This window comes from Lepidochelys olivacea (genome assembly GCF_965140295.1).
Source record: "Lepidochelys olivacea isolate rLepOli2 genome assembly, chromosome: 18".
Classification (NCBI taxonomy): Eukaryota; Metazoa; Chordata; order Testudines; family Cheloniidae; genus Lepidochelys; species Lepidochelys olivacea.
Window position 1 is genome coordinate 15,800,350 of NC_140428.1, and position 20,018 is coordinate 15,820,367.

Below are 20,018 nucleotides of genomic sequence, written 5' to 3' on the forward strand. Positions count from 1 at the left end.
CTCCCCCAAACCCCTCTCCCCTACCCCATCCTCTCCCTCTTCTCCCCTAGCCCCCCTCATAACCTCCCCCAGCCCCCCACCCTCATTCTCTCCCTCTTCTCCCCAGCCCCCTCTTATCTCCTCTATAACCTCCCCCAAACCCCTCTCCCCTACCCCATCCTCTCCCTCTTCTCCCCTAGCCCCCCTCATAACCTCCCCCAACCCCCCACCCTCATTCTCTCCCTCTTCTCCCCAGCCCCCTCTTATCTCCTCTATAACCTCCCCCAAACCCCTCTCCCCTACCCCATCCTCTCCCTCTTCTCCCCTAGCCCCCCTCATAACCTCCCTCAGCCCCCCACCCTCATTCTCTCCCTCTTCTCCCCAGCCCCCTCTTATCTCCTCTATAACCTCCCCCAAACCCCTCTCCCCTACCCCATCCTCTCCCTCTTCTCCCCTAGCCCCCCTCATAACCTCCCCCAACCCCCCACCCTCATTCTCTCCCTCTTCTCCCCAGCCCCCTCTTATCTCCTCTATAACCTCCCCCAAACCCCTCTCCCCTACCCTCGTCCTCTCCCTCTTCTCCCCAGCCCTCTCTAATCTCCTCTATACCCTCCCCCAAAAGCCTCTCTCCAGCCCCCTCTTATCTCCTCTATAACCTCCCCCACACCCCTCTCCCCACACCCCATCCTCTCCCTCTTCTCCCCAGCCCCCTATAATCTCCTCTATAACCTCCCCCAAACCCCTCTCCCCTACCCTCGTCCTCTCCCTCTTCTCCCCAGCCCTCTCTAATCTCCTCTATACCCTCCCCCAAAAGCCTCTCTCCAGCCCCCTCTTATCTCCTCTATAACCTCCCCCACACCCCTCTCCCCACACCCCATCCTCTCCCTCTTCTCCCCAGCCCCCTATAATCTTCTCTATAACCTCCCCCAAACCCCTCTCCCCTACCCTCGTCCTCTCCCTCTTCTCCCCAGCCCCCCTCTTATCTGCTCTATAACCTCCCCAACCCCTCTCCCCCACCCCATCCTCTCCCTCTTCTCCCCAGCCCCCCTCTTATCTCCTCTATAACCTCCCCAACCCCTCTCCCCCACCCTCATTCTCTCCCAGCCCCCCTCTTATCTCCTCTATAACCTCCCCCACACCCCTCTCCCCATCCTCTCCCTCTTCTCAGCCCCCCTTCTTATCTCCTCTATAACCTCCCCCCAAACCCCTCTCCCCCATCCTCATCCTCTCCCTCTTCTGCGCCCTCAACCCTAGCCTCCCTCTTATCTCCTCTATAACCTCCCTGTCCCCCCCTCCCTCTTCTCCCCCAAGCCCTTTTCACTGTCTCCCTCCTCTTCCCCAACCCCCCTCATTATCTCTTCTGTAACCTACCCCTCCTCTCCCCCAGTCCTCATCCCTCTTCTCCCACCCTCATCCCCACAACCCTTCTCACTGTCTCCCTCCTTTCCCCAACTTCCTCTTATCTACCCCTCTCCCACAACCCTCTTCCCCATCTCTCCTCTCTAACCTTCCTCTCACCTCCCCTGACCCCTCTCACTCTCTCCCCCCTTTGCCTCTCCTCACCCCCCTCCACCCCGAGTCTTTCTTCCTCTTCCCCTCCTATCCTCCTTTCTTTTTCCTACTTTTTTTGTGGGGTGTTGGCCGTGGAAGGCGCTGTACACTGATGGGACCATCAGCCGGGGCTAATTGTGCTAGTGGTTTGTGATGATGGCTGTCAATCAGGAGTTGGACTGACACCCAGCAAACTCATTGCATATAGGCTCCTGAAAACTTGCCATCCACTAACTTTTGGTGTTTAGCCAGCTGGGGCAAAGGTTGAAGTTGAACCAGTGACCTAGCAGTGAGGGCCTGTTACTAATACCCTAGCCACCTTCTCCCTCTTTCAATAGAAAAGATGGTCCTGTCTGAATGGGGAACACATCCACAATGAACAAGACCTGTTTCCTTTAAATTGTGTTCATTGTCCTTAAGTGCACAAGATGTCATCAATGATTTTATGCTCCTCGCTGCTTTTGTATTAGTCATTACCTTTAATTTTAGCCACCAGTGCCTTAACAAAAATAAACTAAAAATAATTATTTTATGTAATGAAAGCACCCTGCAACACCCCAGGGTGTTCGGAGAATGGCACCATTAAAAAAATAATGGCAAAATATGGAATCTAATAATTAAAATAAAATCATACAAACTGAAGTGTGTGGTATCACTCAAAACAACTTAAACCCCTTGGCAATTACTAGCTGTGCATGCCACTAAACATCAATACAGGAACACATTTAGGAGGGGCTGGAGAAATGAGGAACAACCAACATGTACTGGAAACAAAAGATGACCAAAAAGAATGATTAAAAAAAAAGTGTGAAGCCACATAGTGAAACCTGCAGATGCAATAGGCACAGCTGTTTCATGTGACTTCTTCAACATCTCAAACTTTCCACTTTTGTTTTGCTTGACCAATGTTAGCTCACTGAGGTCTGTGTGTTTGCTGAATCCAGGTTTTGTTATTACACTGTCATCTAGCCAGGTCAGTGTTGTCACCCTTAGGCATTCACCCTTAGGCATGCAGGCATTCAGAAATCCTGCATCAAGCTGCTAAAGTCATGAGATTGGCTTAAGAATAATAAGATTTTAAATATAAAAGGTCTGGGTTTTAATAGTTTTAGGGTCTTTTTATTTACCTGCAGGTTTTTGAGCCTTTAGGGATCCTATTTTTAAGCTTCTCTCTGTAACCATGAGGACTAGACACATACAGTTTTAATTAAAATGGTGATTCCCATATAATTATATGACTCCAGGAGCTGGGGCTTTAAAAAATACCAAATATCTTGAGATCTGTGATCAAGATACTAACATTGCCAGGTGGTAAATCAAGGTACAGGTGAAGAAAAAAGAAGCGATAGAAAACTACCAACCCCCTCCTCCCCGCCCCCTCAAACAAGAACCCTCTAGCGAATCACAGGTTTGGGAGTGCCCCAATTGCTGTCCCCTGGCACATGTTAGCAACCTTCCACCCTAATTCTGTAGCGAGCTATCCATGTGATCAGGGTCTTAAGATGTGTTTGCAGCATGTAAATACTGCTGTTGTAAGCATGTCAGGACGATATATCTGAGTTTATACAATGCTCATCTCCATAGTGTCTGAATACCTAAAACAGAAAAGGACATTGTACAGATATGAAAAGACACAATGTGTCAGAAGCTTCCAGCCTCCCAAACTGTACATAGGCTTGTAAAACTGAATGACAAAGGCACAGTCTGACAGAGGATGCAAAGGGGGGGGGGGTTTGAACATATATAATGTGACATTACAGTTCTTGTACTGTTGACCATCTGTGCAGTGAAGCTGAAATTCACCCCTGTGCAGAGAGCTATAAGTGGTGTGTGGCTTTGAGCAGGCTCGCTGCAGAGGAGTTAATTTCCCCCAAGGTGTGGAAGATCCCTGGTTATAGAGGCTTTGGAGATGGAAAGGTACTTACCGGCCTTGTAAGGCGTGGTGAGACAATCACACCCTTGTGGTATCTTGTGTACCAGTCCATGACTAGGGCCAAATGGTGCTGCCACTTGGCCCTATAGGGTAACTGTGGGGAACATCCAACTGACAGCTTTTGGAACGTTCAAGGTTGTCCTCGGCCTAGGAAGACGGTAACTGGCTGCAGTTGAAGATAACCAGGCAGCTCAGCCAATCAGATGCAAGAGTGAGGTACAACGCACTGTAGGAGAGCGGGAAGAAAAAGTCAGCTATTTCTTCCCAGTTGTTGTTACCACGGTGAACATTACAGCGCTGCCGAAGGACTGGGCATGGTTCCATGTCCTCCTTACCTCTGTAGTGGGAGGATGAAGGCAGGGCATCGTGGCTTGTGCTGGTTCTCTGTGCTGGGCTGAACTGGATTCCCAGTGTGGAGTGGAAAAGGGGAAATAACAGAAGCATGAGGGAAATGCCTCAGGGAAAGTAAGTGACCCCCCCAGAGGCTCTTGCGGTTTGGGGGCGATGTGACTCCTTCTGCTTTTTAAAGTCAAAGGGTTCTCTGGTGGCCTGCACTGTCTGTCTGCTCTGCTGGTGGGTTAGCCTCATCATGGGACTTATTTGGAGTCTTTCTCTGCTGGGTCCAGTTTCTCCAGTTTTCTTGAAATGGTCCTTTCCAGGCTGACCTGTTTGAAAATGAGGCATGTCAACATCCTGGATTTTGCTTTTGAGTCAAGCATATTGAGGAATTTCCTCACTGTAGACTGAGGCACGCATTTTCTGTTACCTTCACTTGCCTTTTTCCCTAGGTGCCTCTCCCTCTCTGGTCTGACTAGCCCACTTTGCATTCATCTACAGTGCTTCACTTTTCTGTACCAAGGGGAAAGTTCAAGCAAGCCAGAGGCAGGTACGGTTGCCAACTTTCTAACAGCAGAAAACTGAACACCCTTGCCCTGCCCCCTGCCCCACCCCTTCTCACTCCATCCGCTCTCCCTCTGTCTTTCGCTCTCCCTCACCCTTGCTCATTTATTCATTTTCACCGGGCTAAGGCAGGGGGTTGGGGTGTGGGAAGGGGTGAGAAGCTCCGGCTGGGGGTGCGGGTTCTGGGGTGGGGCCAGAAATGAGAGGTTCAGGGTGCGGGACAGGGCTCCAGGCAAGGGTACAGGTTCTGGGGTGGAGCCGGGGATGAGGGGTTTGGGATGCAAGAGGGGGCTCTGGGTTGGGGCAGGGGGTTAGGGTGCAGGAGGAGGTTTGGGGTGCTGGCTCCGGGTGGCGCTGATCTCAGGTGGCTCCCAGGAAGCGGCAGCATGTCCCTTGGGCTGCTAGGCAGAGGGATGGCCAGGGGGCTCCATGCACTGCCTCTGCAGCTCCCATTGGTCACAGTTCCCGGCCAGTGGGAACTGCGAAGCTGACACTCAGGGCGGCGCCTGCAGGTGGGGGCAGTGTGCAGAGCCCCCCTGGCTGCCCCTCCACCTAGGAGCCAGAGAGACATGCCACCGCTTCTCGGGAGCTGTGCGAAGCTGGGCATGTAGCCTGCCTGCCCTTCTGTCGCTGCAGCCAACTGGAATTTTAGTGGCTTGGTCAGCCATGCTGACCGGGGCCGCCAGGGTCCCTTTTCGACTGGGTGTTCCAATCGAAAACCGGACTCCTGGCAACCCTAGAGGCCGGTAATTTTTGGTAACAGACGGTCACCTTTGTAATTCATCCCTGCTAGAAATATGCCTAACACTGAGTGTGGCCACATTTAGAATGCATTGTAAGAAAAACTGCTTTGTGTACTCTGAAATCCCCTTGCATCTAACTCCTTGGCAAGGCTATTTCCATCTCTGTCCCTTAATGTTGCAATGCAGTGGCAGATTGTAATGTATTTGCTCCCTGTCTTAGGATAAATGTTAGCTGCTCCTAATCCAACCTGTGTAAAATACATCTTGGTGCTGGGTACTAAATGCATGTGATCATAATAGGCTGTAAATTGACAGCCTTCCTTACAAGTCTGGGGAATTGTCAGCCATGACCAAATAACTCTTTAGCCCTTGCTTCCAAGCTCCATTTATTGTCCATACATCCAACCAACCAACCAACTCACTAAAGGAAAATAAAACTTTCAGCTGGGGCTTTCTACATAGCCATGACTCCCAGGGCTTTCCACCTGGAATCTCCCTTTTCCAAAAACTACTGCAGGAGACTGTTCCTTCCTGCACCTTCTCTCTGCAATCCCCCAGTCCTTTCCTGCAGCTCTTTACAGGGCTGGTTTATCGATCCCTTTCCTAATAGTTCCTAATATTCCGTGAGGTTTTTTGACTGCCACTGCACATTGAGTGCATGTTTTTAGGGAACTATCCCTGATGACTCCCAGATCTCTTTCTTGAGTGGTAACAGCTAATTTAGACCACATCATTTTGTATGTATAGTTGGGGTATTTTTGCCAAAGTGTATTACTTTGCACATATCAACATTGAATTCCATCCACTATTTTATTACCCAGTCACCCAGTTTTGTAAGATCCTTTTGTAACTCTTATGAGTCAGCTTTGGACCTAACTATCTTGAGTAATTTTGTATCGGCTACAAATTTTGCCACCTCACTGTTCAGCCCTTTTTCTGGATCATTTATGTATATGTTGAACAGCACAAGTCCCCATATAGATCCTTGGAGGTCTCCACTATTTACCTCTCTCCATTGTGAAAACTGACCATTTATTTCTGTGTTTCCTGTCTTTTAACCAGTTACTGATCCGTGAGAGGACCTTCCCTCTTATCTCAGGACTGTTTAGTTTGATTAAGAGCCTTTGGTGAGAAACCATGTCAAAGGCTTTCTGAAAGTCCAAGTACACTATATTGAATGGATTGCACTTGTCCACATGCTTGTTGACTCTGTCAAAGCATTCTAATAGATTGGTGAGGCATGATTTCCCTTTACAAAAGCTGTGTTGACTCTTCCCCAAATATCATGTTAATTTATGGGTCTGATAATTCTGTTCTTTTCAACCAATTTCCCTGGTACTGAAGTAAGACATACTGGCCTGGAATTGCCAGAATTGCCTCTGGATCATTTTTTTAAAATAGGCATTACATTAGCTACCCTCCAGTCATCTGGTACAGAGGCTGATTTCAGTGATAGGTTGCATACTACAGTTAGTAGTTCTACAATTTCATATCTGAGTTTCTTTAGAATGCTCTGGTCCTAGTGGTTTATTACTGTTTAATTTATCAATTTGTTCCAAAACCTTCTCTATTGACATGTTAATCTGGCACAGTTCCTCAGATTTGTAACCTAAAAAGAATGGCTCCAGTATGTGAATCTCCCCCATATCCTCTGCAGTGAAGACTGATGCAAAGAATTCATTTAGCTTCTCCAAAACAGCCTTGTCTTCCTCAAGTGCTCCTTTAGTGACTTGATTGTCTAGTGGCCCACTGACTGTTTGGCAGGCTTCCAGCTTCTGATGTACTGAAAAGTATTTTTGCTGTTAGTTTTTGTGTCCTTAGCTACTTGCTCTTCAAATTCTCTCTTGGCCTGCTTTATTATACTTTTACACTTGACTTGTCAGAGATTATAAGCCTTTCTATTTTCCTCAGTAGGATTTGACTTCCAATTTTTAAAGGATGTCTTTTTGTCTCAAACAGCCTCTTTTACTCTGCTGTTTAGCCATGATGGCATTTTTTTGGTCCTCTTACTGTTTTTTTTTCTTTTTCTTTGGGTATACATTTAGTTTGAGCCTCTGTTATGGTGTCTTTAAATAGTCTCCATGCAGTTTGCAGGCATTTCAACCTTGTGATTGTTCCTTTTAATTTCTGTTTAACTAGCTTCCTCATTTTTGTGTAGTTCCCCTTTTTGAAGTTAAATGCTACTGTGGTGGGTTCTTTTGTATTTCCCCCCTAAAAGGATGTTACATTATTTAATGTAATTACATTATGCTCCCTATTACCGAGCGGTTCAGCTGTGTTCATCTCTTGGGTCAGATCCTGTGTTGTACTTAGAACGACATCAAGAATTGCCTCTCCCCTTGTGGATTCCAGGACAAGCTGCTCCGAGAAGCAGTCATTAATGTGTCTAGAAAACTTCTCTCTGACTTTCTTCCTGAGGTGCAATAGACCCAGTCAATAGGAGGATAGTTGAAGCCCCCTGTTATTAATTATTAATTATTATTATTATTGTGTTTTCTGCCATTGTAGCTTCTGTAATCTCCCTGAGCATTTCACAACCCACCACCATCCTGGTCAGGTGGTTGGTAGTATACTCTTACTGCTATACATTTATTGTTCAGACATGGAATTTCTATCGATAGAGATTTGATGTTCCAGTTTGATCCATTTAAGATTTTTACTTTATTTGACTCTATGATTTCTTTCACATATAGTGCCACTCTCCTACCAGTCACTGTTATTCCTGTATATTTTGTCTCCTGGTATTACTGAGTCCCACTAATTATCCTCATTCCACCAAATTTCCATGATGCCCATTATATCAATATCCTCATTTCACGCCAGGCACTCTGGTTCACCCATCTTAGTATTTAGACTTCTCTCATTCTTCCTTCGTTGTAACTAGGTAGTAGGAACACCTATTTCTGGGGGGGGTCAGGACCCCTCAGAGGGTCATGAGGTTATTACATGGGGGGTCGCGAGCTGTCAGCCTCCACCCCAAACCCCACTTTGCCTCCAGCATTTATAATGGTGTTAAATATGTAAAAAGGGTTTAATTTAAAAGGGAGGTCGCACACAAGAGGCTTGCTATGTGAAAGGGGTCACCAATACAAAAGTTTGAGAACCACTGACCTATTTGCATCAGTAGTGCCTAATCCTGAGAGGTGCTGAACTTGGACAGTGCCCATTGATGTCAACAGGCATTTGATGGCATTCAGCACTTATCAAGATCAGATCTGGTCCCTACTCTTTTACATTTCAGCTTTCCTTTCATTCCCTCCATTTGTCACTTTCCCCTTCTCTGCCTGTTGGAGAATCGCTCTCCCTAGCTCTGTCAATTACCCTCCCAGTCTCTCTCTGCAAGGCAACATTTGCCACCTGGAATGAGGAGAGATCTGTGACCACTGAGTGCATTGTATTCTAACCAACTCTCCCTCACCTAATTAAGTTTCCTTTTTTAAGCAAACCACCCCCCTGTGTCTCCCGGGCTTCTGAATCTCTGCCCAGTTGCACAAGTGAACTTGGGGGGCTTTCGAATTTATTTGTCGATGTGACTTCATGGCCCTTTCCACGGCAACACATCGCAATGCCTGAGAGGATGCTAAAGAGCGGCGCACAAGGAGATTTTCAATTGGAACCGAACCGTTTATAGGGTAAATGAGAAAGCAGCCAAAGAAGAGGCCAAAAATAATAATAGTAACAAATTAAAAATGAAAAAAGAAGAAAGGAAACGTTAGAACGGTAGGAAATCACAGATCAGATCTTACCTCTGTAATCAGAAAGTTTCTGGTGTTGCATGGACCCTTTGCAACCTCCTCTGCCTTTCACATGCAAAATCTCATCTCGCATTGTATTTTCTCCTCTGCCATTTGGATATTAATCCTGCTCCATCTCCTAGACCTTTCCAAGTTGCTTTAAAGGTGGAGGGCAGAAACTCTTAGAAATATAAAAGGTGGTTGGGATGTATTAGTAGCACCATCTCCCTATGAGGTAGGCAAAGGTTGTTACCCTCATTTGACAAGTGGGGAAACTGAGGCATGAGACGTGAAGTGACTTACCGGAGGTCATGTGGTGTTCATGGCAGAGCTGGGACCAGACCCCAGGAGCCCTGATCCCCAATACTCTGCAAGAGCTAGAGATACTGGCTGAGATTTTCAACTTTCCACAGGGGCTTCAAATGCATGGTACCTGTTCGTTTCAGTGGGAATTGTATATCTAAATGCCCTAGACAGCTTATGGTCTGTGCTCTCTCCTGCCATCTCAAAATGTTATGTAATTGTTGGGACGCACTGATCAGCTCATTGCTTTTGAATGAATGCCTGTGACGCAGCAGGGAGGGGGGAGTGTTGACCTGGGAATGTGACAGGGGAGTTTCACTGGGGATGGGAGACCTGAGAGCCTGTCACCTGAGCCAGGAGGGGGAGGTGGAGGTAACATCTCTGCCCGGGAATGTGGACAAAGGCTGCAGGAGAGAGCCTGCTGGAGGGCGGGGGGGTGTTTGGTGCTGGGTAGTGGAACGCAGGGAACCCCAGGGCTGGGGTCTAAGCTCCCTGCTCCCCCAGAAGGACTTGACTGAGGGGTCCTGGTTGTACCCACAAGCTCTGTTTTAGACTGTGTTCCTGTTGTCCAATAAAGCTTCTGTTTTACTGGCTGGCTGAGAGTCACAGTGAATCCCAGGAAGAGGGGTGCAGGCCCCAGACTCCCACACACTCCGCGACAATGCCCAAACAACATCTCTTCCCAAAAGAGTAGCATAGAGGGAAAATTCACAAGTACAGCCTCTGGAGTCCATTGGCATTGCAGCAGCTATCTGATGCTCTGTCATATCTTTGAACTGCTGCATCTCACAGCAGAGCCAGTGCCCTCGAGACTATGGGCACATCCTACTCTGGCAATCCCTTGACAATAACCTTCCCCCTAGGGCTTCTGCCACTTCGTTCCTACCTGAAACTTACAAGTGCATGGAAATGTGTAATAAAAATAATTTATCCATATATAGGCAAAAAAGTTAGCTGAAACTTTTCTGACTGGCCAAAGGCTCTCTCCTGGGTATGTCAACACTGCAAGTGAAGGTGTGATTGTAGCCCAGGGAGGCGTACCTGTGCTAGCTTTAATTCAGCTAGCAGGGTAACAATAGCAGTGTAGATGCATGGGCTCCGCTGAAGCTAGCCACCCAAGTAGAAGCCCCCTAGGGAATCTGGATATGTATTTGGGTGGCTAGCCTGTGCTGAAGCCCATCTATTGTTACCCATGCTAGCTATGGTACAATCACACCTTCGCTTGCAGTGTAGACACACTCACTGATACAGACTGCTTACCTTCCCTTGTGCTGACATGCTTCCCCCTGGCCCGTCAGGTTTGCAGCTGGTGGCGGAGATCTGGGTATCGTGGAAGTGAAAAAATTGGTAATGTGGCTCATTGCATTCAGGGGGTCCCTAAATATGGGACAGTTAGGTGACCCCCCAAATACAGGACACAAGGTGAAATTCACCCCGGGGTCTTATACACCAATTCAGTGCCATATAAGCCCTCAACATGGAGATTAAGAGGGGCTGGCTCTTTGCACAGGGGTGAATTTCATCCTCAGCGCACAGCTCAGGCCCACAACGTGGGCTGAAGAGAATCACTGCTGCAGACAGCTGAACCTGCGGCAGGACTGTTAGCTCCTTTGCCATAAGTAACACTGTCCATAAGCCCCAGTCATGATTCTGCAAATTCCTGATGTCGATAGTTACAGCAATAAAAGTACAGCGTCACCATATTTGCGAAAGAGATGAACGTCACTTTGAGTCTAAAGTGAGAGAGAATGGGAGAGATCCCTCCTAACGAGGGAAGGTCAAGGAAGAGGAGTCCCAGAGGTGACTGGTGGTGGGTTCAGTTGGGTTTGCAAATAGTTTTGTAAAAATGGTCTCTTCCTTTTTTGGCAGGTATTTTCTTTTACAGTGAATTTACGTTTGTGAAAGGTACCAGACTGGCAGCCTGTTAGCCGATGGCCAAGGATGTTTTGTGAGGTGCCAGCTATGCCCGTTTTATACCATCCGTGACTTTAACCGCTAGAACACACTGTCCCTTGGCGGCGGGCAGCCCGGGCTAGGCTGACGGATGCCCCAAGGTCCTTAAACACCCGTGACTTTAACTGCTAGAGCTCAGAGCTCCTTTGCAGTGAGCAGTCAACACTGACTGACAGGTGCCCCAATGGCAGCACTAAGAGCCTCTCCACACCCGTGACTTTAACTGCTAGAGCTCAGAGCTCCTTCGCAGTGGACAGTCAGGATTGACTGACGGGCGCCCCAAGAGTTTGCCCTGTGGAGGCAGCACAACTCAACGCTAGGCTCTTAGTACTCTCACCTAATGGCCAGGCTTTATAGCCAAAACGGCTGAGGTTCTTTAATTGTGTTGGCTGCTTTACAGTAAACCAGAGAAACAAGTCAGGCTTATGCACAAATGGTTACCAAAATTTATTAAACTAGATTCTAATCATGTGGTTACAAAATTGCTAGTGCCTACTTATTTAAATGTAGAGATGTTACACACACAAACAAGTTACAAAACTGAAGCCACAATCCCAAAGAAAGAAAACAAAGTATAGAGCTCTATTTCAAAATATGTGTACACTAAAGATAGGAGATCAGGTGTGGGTGCTTCTTACCCTCCTTGCATCTCTCGATTCCAGCAGTGCCAAGCCAGGATCGGTCACTCAATTCCGCGGAAAGACGAATAAGGGACAAGGCTTAGGGACCCTCTTAGCTGCAGAAGCCTTGGGAGGCTGTCACTAAAAGCCCTCAAAAATCATGGTGCTGTAGGTCCCATACTTATACCTCTGTACTCCTTTATTCTCTTTCTCCTTTCTTATGCCAAATTGGGGCTGGTCTGTCTGGGTGATGCCAGCTCTCGCAAGAGTAGTTTACACTTGCAAGGGAGAGAAACTATAAGTTTCGACTACGGGACATTCCTTTTATTAGGGTAAATATTTTCCCACCTAGGATGTTGGGGTGTGTGCATCACGCTATTTAGTAGGGGCTAAGAGCCATGTCTGTCACAGGGCCTCTGTCTGCTGTGAGCCTAATCGTTGCATATGTTCCCAGAGGCACATTGGAGCAGCACACCTGTGCTTCTCACAGCTTCAAAGGCTGTGCTGGAATTGATGTTAAGTGCCCTGTTGTTTTGGCTCCCTTGTGTTCCCAGCAATGCTGGTCTGAGAGGGGGGACTGGCTGTCTGGCTACACAGCCCTGGACACCTATCTTTGGACCTGACTCAGCAAGGTGCTTAAAGTATATGCCCCTCTAAACATCCCCAACTAATACCAAATCATTGACTTCAATGCTTAAGTAGCTTGCTGAATCCTGAATCCTTCATGCATGGAACAAGCACACCATTGGAAACTGCAGAACACCAGTTCACCAACGGACTACCTCTAGGGGGGAGAAGACAGGTAGGTCTCCACTTGTACACTCAGTAGTTAGCCTCTCTGCAGAGACTGTCAACAAGAGTGACAGTTAGTGGTTATTTTTGGCATTTATGCTGTTATGTCTATTAGAAAATGAACTGAGACTTATTCCACAAGGACAATTGGGGCAAAGATGGTTGTCTTGCTATTTTGTGCAGTGCCTATCACAATGGGAGCCTGATCTCCTCATTTGCAGATGTGTCAAATCTGGGGGAGAAGGGAAGCAAAGGTTACCAAGTTGCTGCCCCTGACCACCACCTCTGCCTCTTGCAGACGGTGATTTTTCAGAGCATTCCGAGACTAGAAAAACTGCATTACATACAAACCAGAAATACTGTTGATCAGAATTACTGATTGTTTGTCTATCCAGCAAGAGCCAAGACATTTTTTTTAATACCCCAAACCACCCAGCAATCTGACACAGATTGTGTTTGGAATATACAAACATATACGGCTTATACATGTAACAGTGAAGCATGATTTAATTAAATGAGCACTGGGCAGGAAGCCAGGAAAGTCTGCATTCTAATTCTGGCTGTGCCACTGACTCACTGTGTGTCCTTGAGACAGTCATGTAACATCTCCATCCCCCAGTCTGTAAAATGGAGCTGGAAATGCTTTTCTACAAGGGGGAGAGTCAGGGCTTGATTTTCAGAGATGCTCCACACTCACAACTGCAGGGGGAAGGCAAATGGTGAACTACTAATAATAATCCCTAGCTCTAATTTAGAGCTTTACATCAGTAGATCTCAAAGAGCTTTGCAAAGGAGGTCAGTATCATAATCTCCATTTCACAGGTGGGGAAACTGAGGCACGGAGAAGTGACATGACTTGTCCAAGGTCAGCCAACAGGCCAATGGCCAATCCACTCTGTTAGTTCTTCTGAGGCCCAGTCCAGTGCACTATCCACTAGGCCACACTGTCTCCCCTACGACTTTTGTTTTTATGCTAAACTCTGTCCATTGTATTGTTACCTCATTCTCCCAATCCATCTCTACCCCATTTGGCCACCTATTGTGACCTCTCTGATACTGAGAGTATACACTCTCTGGAACAGGACTGTCTTCTTTGTTGTTTGTTTATACAGTGCCTAGCACAAGGGGGCCTTTATCCTTGATTGGGGTTCTGTGGCAATAGAAATAAACAATAGCAGTAATAAGCACCTAATAGGTCCAGGTGAGCAATGGATGCTCAGTGCTTCTGAAAATAAGGACATGAATGTTTGTCCAGAGCTTTGAAAGTACAAAGTACTAAGAATCAGGATTGATTATTATCCCTCATTATGAAATGTCTGCTACACCCGAAAATAATTTGTTTAACTCATTCCAGGTATATGAATCAAATGCTTTTACCAGCTGGATTTCATGCATAAGGAGGTTCAGCAGCAAGCATCAGAAATGCACCCGCTCCATCGTCTCTCCGACACCAGCACACGCTAACGCGCAATGTTCTTCTAGTAACAGAAGAAGGAGGAGAGAAAACAACAACATCCCAGCAAAAGAAGGAGGGAGCCCCCACATCAAATTCCAACCTGTTTTATAAATAAATATGATGCGGGTGCCAGCTTTGTTGGTCTGGATCCCAGTGATTTTCTTCTGACATATGTTAGTTCCTCTGTTTGAGCCAAAAGACTTAGTAAGCAAATATTTAGCAAGCATTTGGAGCATGTGACTTGGGCTGTCTTGAGGAGATTACTTATTTATCTAATAAGGGACATCAACTCTCACGCTTCAGGGCATAAGCCAGCCTCTAATGGATGGGAGCTCGGAAGAAAACTTCCTCTAAGGGCAGTTTATTCCATGGTGCATGAAGAATCTATCCTAGAAGGGCCCAATCAGTTAAATGGACAGTAAGTGGCAAAGTGTTTTTATTTGCAAGGATTGTCACATGCCAGGAGATATAAACTGGTCAATTTTATCAGGAAAATCCATGTTTTCATTATAGTGTAAGCAGCATCCATTTAAATTTGAAAGTTCTGAAGAACAGCGTCTCATTGACCATTTGTTCCTACTCCTTCCAGGGTAGCCCCATGAAACCACAGATGGATTGGAGAATCTAGGCTTGGCCCAGGGCTCGCTTACAGCCTGATCCAAAGTCCATTGGAATTAGTGGAACAACTTCCACTAATGTCAGCAGGCTATGGATCAGACCCATACACTGTTTTTTCTCCCCTGATTTTAACAGAAGTACTCCTGATTTACACAGGTATTAAGAGAGAAATACCAGCCCTTCCATATTTCTCTGTTGCATTTGAGACTCTTTAGTCCAGAAGGAAACAGGGGGATGTTGAGGTAACATTGTCAGTGATACTAAACTTCCTTTCAACTTCCATACTGTTTTATTGATATTACAGTTCCACCTAGGTTCTATAGAGATACAAGATCGCAAGAGGCCCTCCCTGCCCTGATGAGCTTGCAGTCAGAATAGTCAAGACATGCAAAAGGTGGGAAGGGAAATAGAAGCAGGGGTACTGGAACAATTTATACAGTGGGGGTCCTGGGAGCCATTGAACCAAACTATAAACCTTGTATGTAATGGAAACCACTTCAAGCCAAGGGAGCAGCCACACTCCCCAGCACCCCTAGGTCCAGTACCTATGAATAGAAGCACAGTCAGGTGAAGTGACTTGCCTAAGATCAAACAGCAGGGCCATGGCAGAATTGAGACTAGCATCCAGGTCCCCTAACTCCCAGGTGGGCGGCCTATTAAGTGGGTCACCGTTTTGGGGATCAGGAGAAAAGGGTTCTACGCACTGTACCACTGATCTGCTGTGTGATCGTGGGTAAGTTGCTTCCCCTCTCTGTGTCTGTTTCACCTCCTCTCCTTTGTCTGGTTTGCCCTGTCAGCTCTTCAGGGCAGGGACGGCCTGTTTATACAGTACCCAGCACAGAAGGGCTCCAGTCTTGGCTGGGGCTGTTACCTGGGGTTCTTTCAACCCAAAGCTCTTGGAAACTTTTACTCTGTGCAAGGTGGTGCTGGGACATAACCCAGGGGAGACACGGCCATCCGACGGACAGATGGCTGGCACAAACAGGACAATACAAGAGGGCTTTCACTTAAAGCAAAACTTTACTTAGTCTCAAGCACTTACACCCTCAACCCTTGATAATTACCAAAACTGAGTGTGGCTCTTGAGTGACGCAGCGGCAGTCTTCTGGTGGCCAAATCTTCTGTCTGCCGGTGGGGACCGCAAGATGTATCCAGAGGGAGAGTCCAAAAGAGTCCAACTACCTCAAACTTTTCCCCCTTATTTATACATTAGTAATAAAATGACATGTCCCTTAAAGACAGGTTTCAGAGTAGCAGCCATATTAGTCTGTATCCGCAAAAAGAACAGGAGGACTTGTGGCACCTTAGAGACTAACGAATTTATTTGAGCATAAGCTTTCGTGAGCTACAGCTCACTTCATCGGATGCATACTGTGGAAAATACAGTGCATGTTATATACACAGAGAACATGAAACAATGGGTGTTACCGTACACACTGTAACGAGAGTGATCAGGTAAGGTGAGCTATTACCAGCAGGAGAGAAAAAAAACCTTTTGTCGTGATAATCAAGGTGGGCCATTTCCAGTTGACAAGAACATGTGAGGAACAGTAGGGGTGAGGGGAATAAACATGGGGAAATAGTTTTAGTTTGTGTAATGACACATCCACTCCCAGTCTTTATTCAAGCCTAATTTAACGGTGTCCAGTTTGCAAATTAATTCCAATTCAGCAGTCTCTCGTTGGAGTCTGTTTCTGAAGTTTTTTTGTTGAAGAATTGCAACTTTTAGGTCTGTAATTGAGTGACCAGAGAGATTGAAGTGTTCTCCGACTGGTTTTTGAATGTTATAATTCTTGATGTCTGATTTGTGTCCATTTATTCTTTTTCATAGAGACTGTCCGGTTTGGCCAATGTACATGGCAGAGGGGCATTGCTGGCACATGATGGCATATATCATATTGGTAGATGTGCAGGTGAACGAGCCTCTGATAGTGTGGCTGATGTGATTAGGCCCTATGATGGTGTCCCCTGAATAGATATGTGGACACAGTTGGCAACGGGCTTTGTTGCAAGGATAGGTTCCTGGGTTAGTGGTTCTGTTGTGTGGTATGTGGTTGCTGGTGAGTATTTGCTTCAGGCCGGGGGGCGGGGGGGGGGGCTGTCTGCAACCAAGGACTGGCCTGTCTCCCAAGATCTGTGAGAGTGATGGGTCGTCCTTCAAGATAGGTTGTAGATCCCTGATGAAGCTCCAGAGAGGTTTTCGTTGGGGGCTGAATGTGATGGCTAGTGGCGTTCCGTTATTTTCCTTGTTGGGCCTGTCCTGCAGTAGGCAACCTCTGGGCACTCCTCTGACTCCCTTAAAGAAAACTTGTTAAGTAAACAGTTTCAATGGTCAAGCAATTATTGATTAACCAGGGGTGGGTTTTTCCAGAGTTTGCAACCTTGAGGCCCTAATAGACATTCCTGGGGCACATCCTGCTCTTCTAAAATGCATGCATCAGCAACTTCAGCACAATTCTCATCAGGAAGGACGCGGGGTCAAGCTGCCTTTTCTGTGGCACCCACAACTCCCTCCCTTCTTGCCTTGGTCAAGCTGAGACTGCTGAATGGCCAATTTACAGCCTGCCGACTTGGCTGCTTTTAGCAATAAGCCATAGTCGTTTCAGGCACTTGACTGGTTTGCTGACATCTCCCCGTACAGGGCCTCTAGGTGCTACTGGAATGGAAATAATTTCTACTGACAGAGAGGACACCTTGGATCTCACATGTGCCCCACAATTCTCTGCTTTGCCCACTGAGGTGCCTCCCTAGAGCAGCCACTGTACCCAACGCAAAGGATTCTGGAACACGTCTAGGAAGCAAAGAGTGGCTGCTGCAGCTGACTAAGCAGAGGCCAGGAGACAGAGAACACAGACAGGACGGCATGGGGTTTCAGAAGAAAGCAGGGAGTGGTGTGGTGAGGGAAGAAGGGAAGATCTTATTTTTTGCCAGACTTCCTGGTCTCAAGACAGTCTCAGAGGAGGCCAGTAATGGCCGACACATCTTGCTTGGGAGGATTTATAGCACTTTTATTTTAAAAGGCTACGGGTGCGGGTTGGGGTGTGGGGGAAGAGAACAGCGGAGAACTGTAATAAAGGAATTCCCCCCCCCCCCCCCGAATAGATTGCTGTGAAAAACACTCACTCTTGGGAGAGAAGTGCCTTGATCTGCGATTCTAGTTTGGGCACTGTGTTGTGATACAGTCTCTTGGTAACTTTTCTATTTCAAGGGCAATATTTATCTGCTATGACCTTCTCAACCAGCCTGGCTTCTTGCTTATCTTGTCTTTCCAGATGCCAGGGTCAGAAGAGGTACGTTAGAGAACCATAGGTACATTCACTCTATTGGTCTCATCTCCTCTGGCCACACAGATGTGTGAATGCTGCAGAGAGAGACTGGCCATTTTGACATACAAATGAGTGTCAGCTACTTGTCCCTTGCAGCTGCTGAGCTAAATGCTCCCAAACAAAGCAGAGAGAAAGGATGCAAACTGGAGACTTGTTCCATGCCCTTAAGAGATGGGGCAGGGGGGAGAAGGTGCTGAGAAAGACAGTGGGGTGTGTACAGGATGATTGTCATGGTTACCTCTCTGACAAAACAAATGGCACCACTTAATGATGGTCACCCAAAGAGCTATGGAAAAGTGTGTGTTAATCAGCTGGCAGGCAGCGGAGCTAGGTCCCTGCTATGCGAAGCAGAAGCCTTCACAGGATCACAGACAGCCCCCAGGCGCTGGAGGGGAACGGTAGAGCTTTGGCAGAGGGACACATGTTGCTGCAGCTTGCAGGGTAAGGAAGCCCCGGCATCCGGAGGACTTAGCCTGGGGTGGGAAGGTAGCCATGAAGCCAGGGCCCCCCTGGGAGCCTGGGCAGGGTGCGCCCGGGGCGGGGGGCAGAGCGAGCTTGCTGGGATAGCTAAATGCCACATGTTGCCGAGGTTTCTTCGCCTGCAGAGATCGCCTGCCCCCCGCACCCCACGCCGGTCTAGCTCTCGGTCTGGAGGCTGAAGCGGGGTGCCTGCCGCCGCCTCCCGGCTTGTCCGGGCTCTCGGTGCAGCCGCTCGCCCCAGCAGCCGGGCTTGGGCCACGGCAGGCGCGGGTGAAGTTGATCCCGGCCTCCCGCCAGCCAAGGTAGGCGAAGCAGCCGGCGGCTCTCCGCGGCTTCCTCCCGCGCCCGCGCCCGGAGCGCGCCGGCCGCTCCGCAGGGCCGCGGGGAGCGTGGGCGCATTTCCCAGGCGCTGCGCGGTGCCTCGTCGCAGCGCAGCCGCTGGGTTGTTAAAAATCCCGGTCACAATATTTCTGCGCGCGCGAGCCCCCCCCCAGGCAAAGTGCCGCTCCCCTCTCCCCGCTGCAGGGCACGGACGTGCCCCCAGCCCGGGGGCAGAACAGGCGGGGGGGGGGGCAGGAGCATGAGGGGGCAGGAAAAGCCCAACTGTCTCTTCGCCTTCTGGGCGGAGAATGAACTTCACTAGCCCCTGCCGTGGGGTGTGTGTGTGTGTGTGGGCGGGGGGGGGGGGGGATTAGATTCACTAGCCCCAGCTGGGGTGTGTGTGTGGGCGGGGGGGGTTAGATTCACTAGCCCCTGCCGTGGGGTGTGTGTGTGTGGGGGGGGGTTAGATTCACTAGCCCCTGCCGTGGGGTGTGTGTGTGTGTGGGGGGGGTTAGATTCACTAGCCCCTGCCGTGGGGTGTGTGTGTGTGTGGGGGGGGGTTAGATTCACTAGCCCCTGCCGTGGGGTGTGTGTGTGTGTGTGGGGGGGGGTTAGATTCACTAGCCCCTGCCGTGGGGTGTGTGTGTGGGGGAGGGGCGATTAGATTCACTAGCCCCTGCCGTGGGGGGTGTGTGTGTGGGGGGGGTTAGATTCACTAGCCCCTGCCGTGGGGTGTGTGTGGGCGGGGGGGGTTAGATTCACTAGCCCCTGCCGTGGGGTGGGTGTGGGTGTGGGGGGGGGCGATTAGATTCACTAGCCCCTGCCGTGGGGTGTGTGTGTGGGGGGGTTAGATTCACTAGCCCCTGCCGTGGGGTGTGTGTGTGTGGAGGGGGGGGATTAGATTCACTAGCCCCAGCTGGGGTGTGTGTGTGGGCGGGGGGGGGGATTAGATTCACTAGCCCCTGCCGTGGGGTGTGTGTGTGTGTGGGGGGGTTAGATTCACTAGCCCCTGCCGTGGGGTGTGTGTGTGTGTGTGGGGGGTTAGATTCACTAGCCCCTGCCGTGGGGTGTGTGTGTGTGTGGGGGGGTTAGATTCACTAGCCCCTGCCGTGGGGTGTGTGTGTGTGGGGGGGGGGTTAGATTCACTAGCCCCTGCCGTGGGGTGTGTGTGTGTGGAGGGGGGGGATTAGATTCACTAGCCCCTGCCGTGGGGTGTGTGTGTGTGGGGGGGGGGTTAGATTCACTAGCCCCTGCCGTGGGGTGTGTGTGTGTGGGGGGGGTTAGATTCACTAGCCCCAGTTAGGGGGTG